This window comes from Oncorhynchus mykiss, chromosome 17 (genome assembly GCF_057628025.1).
Source record: "Oncorhynchus mykiss isolate SJ-2025 chromosome 17, ASM5762802v1, whole genome shotgun sequence".
Classification (NCBI taxonomy): domain Eukaryota; kingdom Metazoa; phylum Chordata; class Actinopteri; order Salmoniformes; family Salmonidae; genus Oncorhynchus; species Oncorhynchus mykiss.
In genome coordinates this window covers 24324810-24342579 of record NC_143038.1, presented here as the reverse complement: position 1 = coordinate 24342579, position 17770 = coordinate 24324810, and the positions used below count along the sequence as shown (strand labels likewise).

General features: G+C 41.9%; 1 protein-coding gene and 1 long non-coding RNA gene across 10 annotated transcripts in view; one reads left to right on the top strand and one right to left on the bottom strand.

Moving 5' to 3' along the window:
- The window catches only part of ripor3 (RIPOR family member 3), an 81478-nt gene extending 66000 nt beyond the window's left edge, over positions 1 to 15478 (bottom strand). For 3 of the 8 annotated variants that reach the window (XM_090205123.1, XM_090205125.1, XM_090205127.1), the window contains exon 1: positions 14981 to 15425. The gene's annotated coding sequence lies outside the window, so the exon portion shown is untranslated. Of the gene's footprint in view, positions 1 to 14980 lie in introns of all 8 variants that reach the window. The other 5 variants (XM_090205124.1, XM_090205126.1, XM_021568375.3 and 2 more) reach the window with 4 other exon arrangements.
- LOC110493860 (uncharacterized) lies at positions 989 to 16432 on the top strand. Of its 2 annotated transcripts, XR_016487839.1 has the most exons (4): positions 1011 to 1167; positions 1241 to 1335; positions 8911 to 8980; positions 15100 to 16432. It is a non-coding gene; the product is annotated as an uncharacterized LOC110493860 (long non-coding RNA). The 2 variants fall into 2 exon arrangements; XR_002469201.3 differs by lacking the exon at positions 8911 to 8980 and having other exon boundaries at positions 989 to 1167.
- The last annotated feature ends 1338 nt before the right edge of the window (positions 16433 to 17770 follow it).

Here is a 17770-nt window from a genome sequence, read left to right as displayed (position 1 = left end):
TTAATCTGATCACTCTTCATAACATTCTGGAGTATATACAAATTGCCATTATACAAACTGAGGCAGCAGACTGTGAAAATGCATATTTGTGTCATTCTCAAAACTTTTGACCATGACTGTATATATAAAAAACATTCTTAAAAAGTTGACATCACTATAGAAAGAATTGGCGTTGTGTAAACCTTTTTAGTTTTCTTTGACTGATTGAGGATGTTGTCTATTGTAATGATGAGCATTCTTTTCAGTTAGCCGGATCTTTTTGCTCTGTTCACCTAAAAGAGCCGTTCATTTTTCTGCCAAACAGCTCTACGTTGAGTGGTGTGTGGACCAGAATGAGGATCTCTCCTCACTACCTAATGAATGGCTATTTTACAGATGCGATCCGGTTCCTGACGTTAACCAAAAAGAGTAATTCAAAAAGAGCAGTTCATTCGCAAACGACCCTTCACTAGTTTATTGCAGTGAGTGTTTCTCGTTGTTACTAAGTCACTGTTTTGGGAAGTGATGTTTCTCCTCTCTTCTCTGCATGTTGAGCATAGCTGTTCACTCAGGGGACTGTTACTCATCAATGCACTTTAACTCCAGCATGACCGTTCCCCAAGAGCCAGTCAGCTTCCTTTGGCTCTGAGCCACAGATGACGGGGCCTCGCAATGCATAATCTGATAATCATAATAGTATGTCTGTTTCTTTGCTCTCCTTGCAAAAAAAAAAAAAAACGAACAACGAGCCTCTCCTAAGGAGGCATTTGTAAAGTATAAACACTCTGGAACATTTGGACCTATATGGAAATAGAGCGTATGAAAGTTGTTGAGCCCAATTAAGTCCATTGTGCAACGTATGTTTAAGCAGTGAGTGAGTGAGTGAGTGAGTGAGTGAGTGAATAAGTGAGTGAATAAGTGAGTGAATAAGTGAGTGAATAAGTGAGTGAATAAGTGAGTGAGTGAGTGAGTGAGAGAGAGTGTAAGAGAGAGCGAGATACATGTTTTCACTGACACTGAAAAGCTGTTTCACAGAGATGGAGGAATGGGGAGGTGAAAGGGTAGGGGCTACAGAGGGAAAACCAGAATCCCCAGAAAGCAGCATTTATTGAGCAGAGTGGAGGGGGGGGGGGGGGGCGCACAAAATGTTCCACCTTTTTGTTTTGAGTTTTACTGACTGGACAAGAGGTAAGGAGACTGACTATAAGTGTTTCTCCATATGCTGTGGTTGAGTAAAGAGACGTGAATTGTTGTTTCCTAGGAGATAACATCCTGCAATTGTGTACGTAATTCATCCTCCAACCACAAGGGAGAAGAAAGCAACGGAGCACATCGTTCAATTCTATCGGTGTATGGGTATGTATGCATGTGCATTCACTTAGACTTAGAGAGTAAGGCTAACAGAGACACAATATCAAAAACAATCAGAACTCTACCTCAACTTCGCTTCATCCAAATGTACAGAACTAGTCATAAGTTTGGACACACCTACTCATTCAAGGGTTTTTCTTTATTTTTCCTACTTTCTATATTGTAGAATAATAGTGAAGACATCAAAACTATGAAATAACACATATGGAATCATGTAGTAACCAAAAAAGTGTTAAACAAATCAAAATATATTTTATATTTAAGATTTTTCAAAGTAGCCACCCTTTGCCTTAATGACAGCTTTGCACATTCTTGGCATTCTCTCAACCAGCTTCATGGGGTAGTCACCTGGAATGGATTTCAATTAACATGTGCACCTTGTTAATGAAAAGTTAATTTGTGGAATTTTTTCAACAGCTCAAGTAAGCAAAGAGAAACGACAGTCCATCATTACTTTAAGACATGAATATCAAATTTAAAGAACTTTGAAAGTTCCTTCAAGTGCAGACGCAAAAACCATCAAGAGCTATGATAAAACTGGCTCTCATGAGGTCTGCCACAGGAAAGGAAGACCCAGAGTAAACTCTGTGCTGCAGAGGATAAATTCATTAGAGTTAACTGCACCTCAGATTGTAGCCAAAATAAATGCTTCACAGAGTTCAAGTAACAGACACATCTCAACATCAACTGTTCAATAGAGACTGTGTGAATCAGGCCTTCATTGCTGCAAAGAAACCACTACTAAAGGACACCAATAATAAGAAGAGACTTGCTTGGGCCAAAAAACACAAGCAATGGACATTAGACTGGTGGAAATCTGCCCTTTGGTCTGATGAGTCCAAATTTGAGATTTTTGGTTCCAACCGCCGTGTCTTTGTGAGACGCAGAGTAGGTGAATGAATGATCTGTGGTTCCCACCGTGAAGCATGGAGGAGGAGGTGTGATGGTGCGGGGGTGCTTTGCTGGTGACACTGTCGTGATTTATTTAGAATTCAAGGCACACTTAACCAGCAAGGCTACCACAGCATTCTGCAGTGATTTGCCATCCCATCTGGTTTGCGCTTAATGGGACTATCATTTGTTTTTCAACAGGACAATGACCCAAAACACACCTCTAGGCTGTGTAAGGGTTATTTAACCAATAAGGAGAGTGATGTAGTGCTGAATCAGATGACCTGGCCTCCACAATCACCCGACCTCAACCCAATTGAGATGGTTTGGGATGAGTTGGACCGCAGCGTGAAGGAAAAGCAGCCAACAAGTGCTCAGCATTTGTGGGAACTCCTTCAAGAAAAGCATTCCTCATGAAGCTGGTTGAGAGAATGCCAATAGTGTGCAAAGCTGTCATCAAGGCAAAGGGTGGCTACTTTGAAGAATCTCAAATATAAAATACATTTTGATTTGTTTAACACTTTTTTGGTTACTACATGATTCCATGTCTTATTTCATAGTTTTGATGTCTTCATTATTATTCTACAATATAGAAAATAGGAAAAATAAAGAAAAACCCCTGAATGAGTAGGTGTGTCCAAACTTTTGACTGGTGCTGTACATGCAAACATACTGTATGAATACTCTTCGCATCCCACCCAAGAGAGAGGGAAAAAGAGACACGCCCCAAATCAGTTCCTTGTGTTTCCAGCTTCACATGTTCTTGTGTACATTAGAGAAGGGGGCCTATGTTTACATGTGAGAGGTATGACGTATGCTGGGCTCTCATAAGGGGGCTACTCAAATGTCCAGAGCCAGCCCCACACAGAGACTGTGTAAATCACTCACAGGTCAGCAGTAATTGTTAAGAAACAGCCTCCCCAATGGGCAGAAAGGTCCACAATAGTGCCCAGAGGAGGGGACCCTGACACAAACACACACAGACAGACCTAGGCTATACACTTCCCCCAATATACCTACACAATACTCACGTACCCTACATGACCAAAAGTATATGGACACCTGCTCGTTGAACATCTCATTCCAAAATCATGGGCATCTTTGCTGTTATAACAGCCTCCACTCTTCAGGGAAGGCTTTCCACTAGATGTTGGAACATTGCTACTGGGACTTGCTTCCATTCAGCCACAAGAGCATTAGTGAGGTCGGGCACTGATGTTGGGCAATTAGGCCTGGCTCGCAGTCGGCATTCCAATTCATCCCAAAGGTGTTCGATGGGGTAGAGGTCAGGGCTCTGTGCAGGTCAGTTAAGTTCTTCCACACCAATCTCGCAGGTAGCGTTCTTCTGTATGAACCTCACTTTGTGCACGGGGTATTGCCATGCTGAAACAGGAAAGGGCCTTCCCCAAACTATTGACACAAATTTGGAAGCATAGAATCATCTAGAATGTCATTGTATGCTGTAAAGTTAAGATTTCCCTTCACTGGAACTAAGGGGCCCAGTCCCAACCATGAAAATCAGCACAGGCCATTATTCCTTCTCCACCAAACATTATAATTGGCACTATGCATTCAGGCAGGTAGCGTTCTCTTGGCATCCGCCAAAACCAGATTTGTCCGTCGAACTGTCAGATGGTGAAGCGTGATTCATCCCTCCAGTGAACACCTTTCTGCTGCTCCAGAGTTAAATGGCGGCAAGCTTTACACCACTCCAGCCAACGCTTGGCATTGCGCATGGTGATCTTAGGCTGACATTGCTTCCAGAGGCAGTTTGGAACTCTGTAGTGTTGCAACCGAGGACAGACGCTTCAGCACTCGGCGGTCCCATTCTGTGAGCTTGTGTGGCCTACCACTTCTCTGCTGAGCTGTTGTTCTTCCTAGACGTTTCCACTTCACAATAACAGCACTTACAGTTGAACAGGTCAGCTCTAGCGGGCAGAAATTTGATGAACTGACTTGTTGTAAAGGTGGCATCCTATGATGGTGCCACGTTGAAAGTCACTGAGCTCTTCAGTAAAGGCCATTCTACTGCCAATGTTTGTCTATGGAGATTGCATGGCTCTTTGCTCGATTGAATACACCTGTCAGAATCGGGTGTGCCTGAAATAGCCAAATGCACTAATTTGAAGGGATGTCCACATACTCTTGTTTATATAGTGTATGTATACCCCCACACTCAGACATTCAAAGAAATAACAAACACATAAATAAGCACACACACACACAACCTGGACCACGGGCTAACCACTGGAACCCTCACCAGAGAGACCCTCTTGTAAAGAAAAGGCCCATAACGTGAATACCCATTAAACCTTGATACTAATTCTGTAACCCGGAACGATGAGACGCTTTAAACACATCGTTCACATACAGGGAACGTTTACATTTTTGTTGTTGTTGAGATATTTGGGTATATAATGGTTAGTCAAAATGTTTTCTCCAGATGCTGCATGCCTCTCTCCATGCTTGCTCTCTGTTCCCTTTCGGTGATGAGCTTGGCCCCTGCATGATTTATCATGGCATCTTAATCATTCCCTTATTGTTGTCATATCTTCATCATGGCATAATTAACAGCATTATTTATTTGCTGAAAGTGAATCAAATGTGAATCAAATGACATTTCTGCCTCTAAAGTTCAAGTCAAACCCTGTTTTGTAGTGCCAACTGTGAGAAATTATATCTGAACGATTGTTGCCCTTTCCCCATATTAGTATTGTGCTCATCAGTTATAACCTTTCTCTTGACAATAGGAAGGCCGTTCATATCTATCTTCCAGGTAATGTCCTAAATGGCACTCTATTCCCTATAGAGTGCACTACTTTTGACCAGGGCCAATAGAGTACATTGTGTATAGGGAATAGGGTGTAACTTCAGACATTCAAATCAAATCAAACTTTATTTGTGCGCCGAATACAACAAGTGTAGACTTTACCGTGAAATGCTTACTACAAGCCCTTAACCAACAGCGCAGTTCAAGAAGAGTTAAGAAAATGTTTACCAAGTAGACTAAAATAAAAAGTAATAATAAAAAGTAACACAATAAGGATAACAATAATGAGGCTATATAGAGGGGGCACTTGTACCGAGTCAGTGTGCGGGGGTACAGGTTAGTTGAGGTAATTTGTACATGTAGGTGGGGGTGACTATGCATAGATAATAGACAGTGAGTAGCAGCAGTGTACAAAATGGGGAGACTTGGAGTTCCAGCACCGCTTGCCGTGCGGTAGCAGAGAAAACAGTCTATAACTTGGGTGACTGGAGTCTCTGACAATTTTATGGGCTTTTCTCTGACACCGCCTATTGTATAGGTCCTGGATGGCAGGAAGCTTGGCCCCAGTGATGCACTACCCTCTGTAGCTCCTTATGGTCAGATGCCGAGCAGTTGCCATGCCAGGCGGTGATGCAACCGGTCAGGATGCTCTCGATGGTGCAGCTGTAGAACTTTTGAGGATCTGGGGACCCATTCCAAATATTTTCAGTCTCCTGAGGGGGAAAAGGTTTTGTCGTGCCCTCTTCACGACTGTCTTGGTAGTAATCGCAGTTCTGATGTCCAGAAGTTATTTTCGGTCATAAGATACGGTAGCAGCAACATTATGTACACAATAAGTAAAAAAATAAGTTACACAAAACAAAACAAAAATAACAAAATACCACAATTGGTTGGGAGAATGTAAAACGCCAGCCATGTTCTTCGGCGACATCTTGATTCAAAGCTGTTACGAAAATCTTATCCTTAAGAATAAAATAGGAAAGACTCCACTTCCTGACTTACATAAAAGACGGTTCTTGGGGTATTCATGTAGGTCTATACTGTGGGAGCATCAAAGGATGTCCCGCACCTCTCCAAGACCTGTATATGTGTATGTGTACTTCGATGGGGTGGGTTCAAAGCAGAAGTAAACTTTTGGTTGGACCTTAATTGCAGTTGACCAATACATTTATCTTAATCTAAATGTGTGTCGTCGGTCTAGACAGACAATGGCAATTATTTAAGGTGTGTGTGTGCTTGTGTGCACATGCGTGTGCAGAGTGTGGTAGGAATACATTCTAATGTACTCTCCTGCTGACTCTGTGAATTGAAGGCAAACCTGGAAAAGATGTCAGATTCTGTTATGTGTTACTTGAATGCAGTGCTTGGCATAGGGAGGGAAAAGGGAGGACTATGTGTCTGGCTATTCGCTAGCCAGCAGGTAAAATTGCATAGAAACAGATGATAGTTTTCAATATTTTATATGAAAAATGTTTTGTGCATTTTGACTTTATGTGAATATAATGTCTTTCCCATGCAACATTCTGCATCATTATGATCACCATATTGTTCAAAAACAACTGTTGTTTTCCCCCAAAAAAACATGCTAATAAAATGTGATGAGCAGGGCCAGTTCCAAGCCTAAGCGACGTAAGTGGTCGCTAGGGGGCCCCCAATCCGAGTCACCCCCGCCACCCCCAAATCAAAAAATATTATTATTTATTTTTTGTATTTGGGGGTGGAGGGGTGACTCGGGTGGGGGTGACTCAGTCGGGGTCTCAACTTACTATTGAGAGTATAAGAATAGTAGAAAATACCAGGTACAATTTCGAAATTTGGTAGTGCATTAGCAGTTTTTCTCGTTATGTCAGTCACAGACAGTCACTCAATTAGCCATGTCAGCTAACAATTTTGAGAGTGGTGGTTAATTTAGCCAGCTATCTATACTTAGTAGTAGTAGTAATCATGTCTGAATACCGACCTGGCACAAAGGGCACATGCCCAGGGGCCCTGACCTCCAGGCTGCCCCCATTGATTTTGTTAATCATTCTCACTCAGATATCATATTAACATGGCATACTGTAAGTCATTACAAAATGTGTAGAATTGCAGGAAATTAGCTGTAAAACTGAAGAAATTATCTGAAAATGATCTTATTGCCAGAGAGGTTTGGAACTGTCTTTATTTTTGGTCTATTAACTACTTTACTGCATGGTGATGTCACCCCCCTATCCACATCGATGGAACAGTAGTGGAGAGGGTAGCAAGTTTTAAGTTCCTCGGCATACACATCACAGACAAACTGAATTGGTCCACTCACACAGACAGCATCGTGAAGAAGGCGCAGAAGCGCCTCTTCAACCTCAGGAGACTGAAGAAATTTGGCTTGTCACCAAAAGCACTCACAAACTTCTACAGATGCACAATCGAGAGCATCCTGGCGGGCTGTATCACCGCCTGGTATGGCAACTGCACCGCCCTCAACCGTAAGGCTCTCCAGAGGGTAGTGAGGTCTGCACAACGCATCACCGGGGGCAAACTACCTGCCCTCCAGGACACCTACACCACCCGATGTCACAGGAAGGCCATAAAGATCATCAAGGACATCAACCACCCGAGCCACTGCCTGTTCACCCCGCTATCATCCAGAAGGCGAGGTCAGTACAGGTGCATCAAAGCTGGGACCGAGAGACTGAAAAACAGCTTCTATCTCAAGGCCATCAGACTGTTAAACAGCCACCACTAACACCGAGTGGCTGCTGCCAACACACTGACACTGACTCAACTCCAGCCACTTTAATAATGGGAATTGATGGGAAATGATGTAAATATATCACTAGCCACTTTAAACAATGCTACCTTATATAAATGTTACTTACCCTACATTATTCATCTCATATGCATACGTATATACTGTACTCTATATCATTGACGGTATCCTTATGTAATACATGTATCACTAGCCACTTTATACTATACTATGCCACTTTGTTTACATACTCATCTCATTTGTACATACTGTACCCGATACCATCTACTGTATCTTGCCTATGCTGCTCTGTACCATCACTCATTCATATATCCTTATGTACATATTCTTTATCCCCTTACACTGTGTACAAGACAGTTGTTTTGGAATTGTTAGTTAGATTACTTGTTATTACTGCATTGTCGGAACTAGAAGCACAAGCATTTCGCTACACTCGCATTAACATCTGCTAACCATGTGTATGTGACAAATAAAATTTGATTTGATTTGATTTGATTTGACCTTGGAAGGCCAAAACACCATCCCACCAAAACAGCCTGAAATTTCAGGCAGCTCTTACCAATAGCTCTTACACCAGAAGGGCATTATCATCATGTTCACAATTTCACAGTATTATTACAAACTCATAGTGCGGAAATATATATGAAATAAGGAAAATATTTTTGACTGCACTGGGCCTTTAAAACTGGTGATGAGGAGACTGGTTAAACAGTCAACGTTTCAGGGAAACAAACAAATGTTTTTAACAATTCCCTTTAGAAGCAAAGAGGGTCACATGCACACGATTTCCACAGTGTCAACAAAAATAAAGGCTGGGTTTTTTGGTTTAAACCCGAGCCCAAACTCTCTCCCCTTTGGTATTTGTAGAGAGCCACTTTGAAAGCCTGAGAGATGACAGGGCAGACAGAGACATATCCACGAGGAGTTCAATCAAGGCTTCTTTCAAGTTGATATTTTGGTTCTGTTTTGTTTTAATGGATCCCAGAGCTACTGGTGCCCTGCATCCTGTTTGTGTGGAATGCCAGATGGGCTGTATTAGTGCTGCATCCAAAATGGCACCCTATTCCCTATGGACCCTGGTCAAAAATAGTGCATTACATGTTCATAGTGAATAGCATAACAAGCTTCCCCCATGTCTCCCCATGACTAGACTCCTGGGATCATGGCTCCTGTACAGTGGCCCTGAAGGGACATTCACGACTTACAGTACAAACTGTCCAGTGAGTGTTCTTTTTTTAAATCTCTCTCTCTCTCTCTCTCTCTCTCTCTCTCTCTCTCTCTCTCTCTCTCTCTCTCTCTCTCTCTCTCTCTCTCTCTCTCTCTCTCTCTCTCTCTCTCTCTCTCTCTCTCTCTCTCTCTCTCTCTCTCTCTCTCTCTCTCTCTCTCTCTCTCTCTCTCTCTCTCTCTCTCTCTCTCTCTCTCTCTCTCTCTCTCTCTCTCTCTCTCTCTCTCTCTCTCTCTCTCTCTCTCTCTCTCTCTCTCTCTCTCTCTCATATACAGTGCCTTGCGAAAGTATTCGGCCCCCTTGAACTTTGCGACCTTTTGCCACATTTCAGGCTTCAAACATAAAGATATAAAACTGTATTTTTTTGTGAAGAATCAACAACAAGTGGGACACAATCATGAAGTGGAACGACATTTATTGGATATTTACTTTACTTTCAGTGCAGCAAACTCTCTCCAGAAGTTCAGTGAGGATCTCTGAATGATCCAATGTTGACCTAAATGACTAATGATGATAAATAAAATTCACCTGTGTGTAATCAAGTCTCCGTATAAATGCACCTGCACTGTGATAGTCTCAGAGGTCCGTTAAAAGCGCAGAGAGCATCATGAAGTTCAAGGAACACACCAGGCAGGTCCGAGATACTGTTGTGAAGAAGTTTAAAGCCGGATTTGGATACAAAAAGATTTCACAAGCTTTAAACATCCCAAGGAGCACTGTGCAAGCGATAATATTGAAATGGAAGGAGTATCAGACCACTGCAAATCTACCAAGACCTGGCCGTCCCTCTAAACTTTCAGCTCATACAAGGAGAAGACTGATCAGAGATGCAGCCAAGAGGCCCATGATCACTCTGGATGAACTGCAGAGATCTACAGCTGAGGTGGGAGACTCTGTCCATAGGACAACAATCAGTCGTATATTGGACAAATCTGGCCTTTATGGAAGAGTGGCAAGAAGAAAGCCATTTCTTAAAGATATCCATAAAAAGTGTAGTTTAAAGTTTGCCACAAGCCACCTGGGAGACACACCAAACATGTGGAAGAAGGTGCTCTGGTCAGATGAAACCAAAATTGAACTTTTTGGCAACAATGCAAAATGTTATGTTTGGTGTAAAAGCAACACAGCTCATCACCCTGACCACACCATCCCCACTGTCAAACATGGTGGTGGCAGCATCATGGTTTGGGCCTGCTTTTCTTCAGCAGGGACAGGGAAGATGGTTAAAATTGATGGGAAGATGGATGGAGCCAAATACAGGACCATTCTGGAAGAAAACCTGATGGAGTCTGCAAAAGACCTGAGACTGGGACGGAGATTTGTCTTCCAACAAGACAATGATCCAAAACATAAAGCAAAATCTACAATGGAATGGTTCAAAAATAAACATATCCAGGTGTTAGAATGGCCAAGTCAAAGTCCAGACCTGAATCCAATCGAGAATCTGTGGAAAGAACTGAAAACTGCTGTTCACAAATGCTCTCCATCCAACCTCACTGAGTTCGAGCTGTTTTGCAAGGAGGAATGGGAAAAAATTTCAGTCTCTCGATGTGCAAAACTTATAGAGACATACCCCAAGCGACTTACAGCTGTAATCGCAGCAAAAGGTGGCGCTACAAAGTATTAACTTAAGGGGGCTGAATAATTTTGGCCCCCAAAAGGTCGCAAAGTTCAAGGGGGCCGAATACTTTCGCAAAGGAACTGTATATATATATACATACATACATACATACATACATACATACACACACCCACCTCAGTTGCAGGCAATGTGATGTTGGCTCTCGCTTGAAATGCAAAACACTCACAGGCCTGCATCCCATTCCCATCCTTCCTCTATTACTTCTCTCCTCATTCTTATTTTCGAAACGACTTATGTTCCAGGCAGAGGCAAAATCCCATTGCGGGAAGAAAAATAAGAATTCACAGGGGAAGAATCAGTATTAAATGCTCTGGTACACCAGTGGGAAGTATAGCCATTGAAGTCGTTGCAAAACGTTTGCCCCCACAACAACTAACGTTCAGCAGAACTCCTAGCTCAATAACTTCATAATAAAGTCTTGTTTCCTATCAGCACTGTACCTTTTTAGGGGCATATGCCAATGCCTCCATACATTACTAATGTAAATGGTCATCTGGAAAAGTAAAACCGGATATCTGACTCCAGAGGATGGGGGTGCATAGAATGTTCCTATGTGTGCCATGGCATAGTTCCACAAATACCTTCCTGTAGTAGATGCCATTGTTCTCCAAAGCCACAGAAAGTAACACAATTTTTCTCCAAAGCCCCAGAAAGTGACACAATCCTATTAATTATCATAAATGAACAGCTACTGCCGACCTGTTTTGGTCAATCTTATTCCATATCTTTATTGGGTATGGACAGGCTAACTCTATCATAATGTCTAGTTAATCATTGCAACTCAGTAGGCCTACTGTTACAAGAGAGCCTTCTGAGGATGTTTCCATAACACATTTCCGTACACATTTTTTCCTCTCAGAGTAATCAATGTTTTGGGTGTTAGGCACCATTCTGGGTATTATTTCGAAGCCAGGGAGGGATGTGTGTGGATGTGTCCCAAATTAACCCTATTCCCTATGTAGTGCACTACAAGCTAGGAGGCTTCATCCCTGGGGGTTGAGGAGGGAACATGGGGCACGCAGAGGCCATGTGTCAGTCTTAAAAATAAATAGTTTGCAAACTTTTGCTAATGCTAGCTAACACATTCCATTTGTTTTCTGTTAGCCAAACATTCTATACTAACTGTACTAGTCAATCTTCACATGCCGTTCTTATATGGCCTATTATCTAATATGTAATTCATTTGAAAGCTTTATTTTTCTCAGTAAAATGATACAGTTCTGATATGATAATTTACAATTTTTCCCATTTACTTTCTACAGTATTTGGACAGTCATTTGTTGTCGTTTCCTTTCCGGAAGGCTAATTTGTTTACTTAAGATATTCGATTTTGGGGGGATTGAAATTAAGATCTTGGAATATGGCTAGCTGCCATGGAGTTTATTATGCGCATGACGGAGTTGACATAAATCCACCTTATTTGGACAGTCCGGATAGTCCATCTGTAGATGCTCTACAGATGGTCATACTATCAACAAACCAAGGTTATTATAGTAAACTAAAATTGAAACTAAAACAAAAGCTAATCATGAAATTACTATTTCGTAAACTGAAATAGAATAACTAATAATCCCGTTTGAAAAACTGAAATTTATTTCAAATTATTTTAAATTATTATCTTTGACTCCAAAAGGAATTACAAATAAAATTAAACCATCATGAATTATGTTCAGTTAAAAAATAAATTGTCTACATTTTAGGTAAAAATCGAATTGAAGCTATTTAAGCAATTTTTTCTAATGTGGTTTTCAAGCTTCTGAATCTTACGGTCCCATTGAGAGGACGTTCCCACGAGCAGCACCGCAGATATTGGTTACGTTCCCCTGCTCAGACGTCGCATGCATCAACCAGCAGTGGACTGCGCAATATATTGATAAAATTAATCTTGTCCGAGAGAGATTCACATGGTTATCAAAGCATCACGTAGGCTAAGCCTATACGAAAACACAGCCCTTATTTTAAGTGTTTCTAAAAATCCCCTATGGGAAAATGAATGGTGGAAAAACAATAAGATCAATTTCTCTGTCTGTCCACTAGTTTTTATCGGTATTATGACACCTCCACGGTGGGGCTTTATTGACAGAGTGAAAAAAAAGGAACCCTGTACAGAAAAAAAATATATATTCCAAAACATGCATCCTGTTTGCAATAAGGCACAAAAATGAAACTGCAAAAATGTTGCAAAGAAATTAACTTTATGTCCTGAATACAATGTTTGGGGCATATCCACTCTTCATATTTTCAAGTATGATGCAGCCATATTTTCAATGGCTGCATCATTTTATGGGCATGCTTGTCATCGGCAAGGACTAGGGAGTTTTTTAGGATAAAAAGAAACGGAATAGAGCTAAGCACATGCAAAATCATAGAGGAACACATAGTTCAGGCTGCTTTCCAACAGAGTGGGAGACAAACTCACCTTTCAGCAGGACAATAACCTAAAACACGGCTTGGCCGGCAGGGATGTTCTTGTCCCATCATGCACTGGCAACTAATTTGACGGGCCGGGCGCAGTGTACACCTGACAGGTGTACAGTGTTTCCTCCAACACATTGGGGCAGCTGGCTTCCGGGTTAAGTGGGCATTGTGTCAAGAAGCAGTGTGGCTTGGCTGGGTTGTGATTCAGAGGACGCATGGCTCTAGACCATTGCCTCTCCCAAGTCTGTACCAATTGGGTAAAAAAATCCAGGTGTGCAAAGCTCTTAGACTTACCCAGAAAGACTCACAGCTGTAATTGCTGCCATAGGCGGTTGAATATCTGATAAATTACATTATATTTTTTAAGTGTTCCTCCACTTTGACAGAGTGTATTTTGTGTAGGTCATTGACAAACAAATGACGATTAAATCCATTTTAATCCCACTTTGTAACACAACAAAGTGTGTAAAATTTCAAGGGGTGGTAATTCTTTCTAAAAGCACTGTACATGGTGTGATAGCTGATACTGTGGTCTATACAAATATACAACAAATGTTGTTAAAATGAAGAAAAAAGATGGGATTGTCCCGATTTACAAGAATAACTATCATCACAGAGACAGACCTACACTCTAAGAGAAAAAGGCTATTGGCACAGTGAATTTCATGTTAATGGCTTGTCTGGGCAAGGTAATGGATCCTGAGAGCTGCTCAACTGACGTCTTTATTTTTCACTTTGATTTAAAAACATTTACCTCTTCCATTGAATTCCATCGCCATACGGTATGGGGGAAAAAAACTGTTCTCACAACTGGAACTGAAACATTCATTCCTGGCTTGTATTTTCTCTCCCTTTCAGAGTTTCATATTTCTCAAGTGAGTAGTTTAATCTGGAATTCAGTTTCAGGTTCTCACAAAATGGCATCAATGCGAATTGCAGGGGGGTGGTGGAGGAATGGTGGGATGGGGATTGGTGGGTGGGTGGGTGGGATCGAGTGGACGAGGGTGGAGGGTTATGATGATAGTACACTACTAAGTGGGATAGCACCATTGAAAGAATGTCCTGGGTCTAAGGCATTGTTCAGTCATTTTTAAGAGGCATAGTTTAGCCATTTTTCATAATTTTGTCATATTTATCTTTAAATTAAGGATTGCAGCAACCCTCCCTGTCACCCTGCTAATAAGCCTACATGGGACCTGTCCGACTGGAGGCTGCTTTTGATTAGCGTGTGTCAAAGCTCTGTTAGCCCTCATTACTCACACCAAAGCGGGTATCACTTCAGAATAGACATCATCTGCTTTGCAATCTCTGGGAGAAACCCCAAGATAAATTAGCCCAAAGAGAGCCCTAGTGTACAGTAAACAAAAACACCACTTATACACAACCATGCAACGTTATACAGTATTTAACTCGAAGCTAGAGGTTCCCCCACCTGTGGAAAGCACAGCTTGAAAGCGTTCAGTCCCCTCAAGTTTTCCCATCAGATAGATTGGGGCTCACCATTTTCCGTGAGCACGTGCCAGAGTTTGAAAAATAAACACGGAGGCTGCAGACTTGTGAGAAGGCTTACTTGTTTTGAAATATCGCCCTGCAGAAGTCAAACCTCTGCTCCAGCCTTGTTGTTTATGTTTGATCTGGCAAGCAACAGTCCAAGGGGTTCATGAGAAACTATGGCCGACATGCACTGTAAACAACTTTATCATCTGCATAGGCTCTCGGCAAATGCAAACATGTTTTTGGGCTAAAAGTCTCATTTTCATCCCCTGGAAACAAAATTGTACGTATGACTGTCATCCTGATGAGCAATTGTCTAGAAATCTAAAAGGTGGACACTGAATGAACACAGCCAATGCATGTGATACCTTTGACAGAGCAAGAGGCAAAGTAAATAATGGAAGTACAGTATTAGCACTGAAAGCAAATGTTTGACCTTACCTGATAGAAAACACACTCCTATCCTAGGGTGAATGTGTATCCGACAGCCTCTTGAAGTGCCTCTGTGCTGCTCATCTCCAGAGCTATTGGTGTGTGTGTGTGTGTGTGTGTGTGTGTAGGCTGGGCAGCTGCCTGCTGACTCCTGATTGCAGAGAGACGGCTAAGCTGAGAGGCTCCAGGAGGTAGAAGTGACACTGGATTCCGAGAAGCTGCTTGGAAGAGAGGCTCGACACATCAAATAGTACTCGGCAAACTCTCTCTCCCTCTCTCTGCTCCCACTCTCTCCTCTGCATCCTCTCTCTCTCTCTCCTGCTCCGTGTCATTCCCCCTCTCACGTCCAAGTTAAGGGTCTCCACTCCACTCCTCCCCTGCACTCTTTTCCCCAACCCCATATGCTTTGTCATTTCTCTCTCCTTCTCCCCCCCCCCCCCCCCCCCGCCCGCCCATTGTTTTCAGTGTCATTTCCCTTCTTTTGTCTTGCTGGCCCAGAGTTACTTTAAAGCTGTAAATTAAAATGCCTCAGAGCCCTCTCCCCCTCCCCTTGGTCAGTTTCACGTTTGGCAGCTGACTGAAACAGAAAACTTGGCAATCACACCGTCCATACAGCTCTATTACACAGAGTTATTGCAACTCTACTACACAAAGGAATAACCCAAGAGGTGTCATGTGGGGAAACCAGCAACACTGAGAGATTGAATTAAATGAACCCACAATACCTGTCACAAAACGTCTCTAGAGGTCCCAAATATAACATTTTGAGAGAAGGGCGACAAAGTAACTCTTTCTCCCTTTCCCTTTGAACACGTGCAAAAAGAGATAAGGAATGCAAGAGACTTATTTAGCGGCTCCACTTCACTCCCCATGTCATGTGACAGAGAAGACAGAGCTGAAGGATCTGTGTGTGGAGAGAATCTTTCGGCACCTGTGATTGGCTCTTCAACATGTGTCCAAGAGCCACATAAAGCATAATCTTTATATACTGTAACTCTCACTCGGTTCCATTGTGAAAAAGAATAGCTTTAACAAACAGAATCCCACTACTGGATCTGATCAATCTTTACGCTACGCTTAATATTTCACTTGCTGTATGTTTACAGACTATGCTACTGGTCTAATCACTCTGTTGATGGTTCATGCTGACATATCAATGACATACACCAAATATTCACAGACTTAGTTTAGACCATGGAACATTTACACTTTCATGATCCACCTTTATCTGATTACAGCTGCACATATTTTAGCATTCTAGATGTACTGTTTTGGAGTAACACAAACACTGCTCCCATCACAGCAAGAGACCATGCATTCAGCTGTACTGATATCTTGTTCTGCATGTAGCCAGTGATCTGTACTGTATATGACCTGTCTGTGCATATGGCTAATGTGACATAATAGCGCCCTCTGTTGTTGAATGTGTAACTTGCAAAATAAATGAGACTCATCTCTCCATTGAAGTGCAGATTATTCACCCCACTTACCCATGGGTCTACAGCATCACTTAGTTTCCATGGATGAGGCAAGATAGAAATTACTGCATGTCAATCGTATGAACACACCAGCCCACCCAGAAAACCCAGACAGGCCAACTGGACGAAAGATGGACCAGACCATCTGACATTTGACCGCACTGCCCTATGGCCAGTTCATTTCTGCATTCATATAATATCATATGGAGAATGAACATAAGCGGTTAGGTTATGGAGTGGAGCTGACTAACCAGGCAGTCAACTCATTGGCTTCGTCTTAATGAATTTGAGAGGAAAATCCTAATGGAGCCAGACAGTGAGTACCAGCTATCCCAACTTGCTTGAAACAATGACGAGAAGATAGAAACAACTTCACTGAGAAAAGCAGAGAAGTTTAAGGTCGAAATCATTAAAAAAAGATTGGACTTTCTAGCTTTCTCTGGGCTGAGTTCCAAGCGAATTAGGAGAGGAGTGAGAAGGGGGAGCGCAGGGAAACAAGGCAAATGTCGGGGATTGCAGGGGAGCACAGAACAGATGCTTAACTTCTTTAACCCTTACAGAACCAAATATGTTTCTCATAAAATGCTCAAGTCGCATATGGATTGGGGATTTCTAAGCATGGAGCTCTAATTGTGATTTTTACACAAGAACTCTCAATGATCGTTTATTAACCAGTATTACTGAACTACAATAAAACTTGAATTTGAAACTTTTTGAAACGGACAAGCCCAGGCAGTTCCTCCTGGTTTTAGTCTGTTTTCCTCTGTTTGGTGCATAAAGAACATGACCCAGTGCTTTGCTTACTGCAGTAACTGGTAGAGCAGATGGGTGGAGAATCAGCTAAGCTCTTGAGACTCAATCAAAGCATTGGCAAGATAAGCAGAATTGCAGGTGTAGCCTCCTGTACAGACATTGGGCAGGGTCAGTTTTTACTTCAGAATATCGAAAATGAGTAAATACATACTGAACTGTTATTTTACGAATTCAACAGCAATTTGTTGTCATCAAGAGAGAATAAGTACATGTTTTTTTAAAACAAAAATAAGTCAAAAAAGAAAAAAAGAAAAAACAAAGAAGACATCTGCAGGTCGTTCCAATGTAGGAAAACAGTTTCTACATTGTATTTTTAATATTTATTAGGATCCCCAATTAGTTGCTGCCAAGGCAGGGACTACACTTCCTGGAAAACAACACAGCAAACAGGAAACAACACAACAACAGAAAACAACACAACAAATGAAATATATATTATACATAAATATACATAGCACTACATTTACATTAGAATTGAGTCATTTAACAGACACTCCCATCCAGAGCA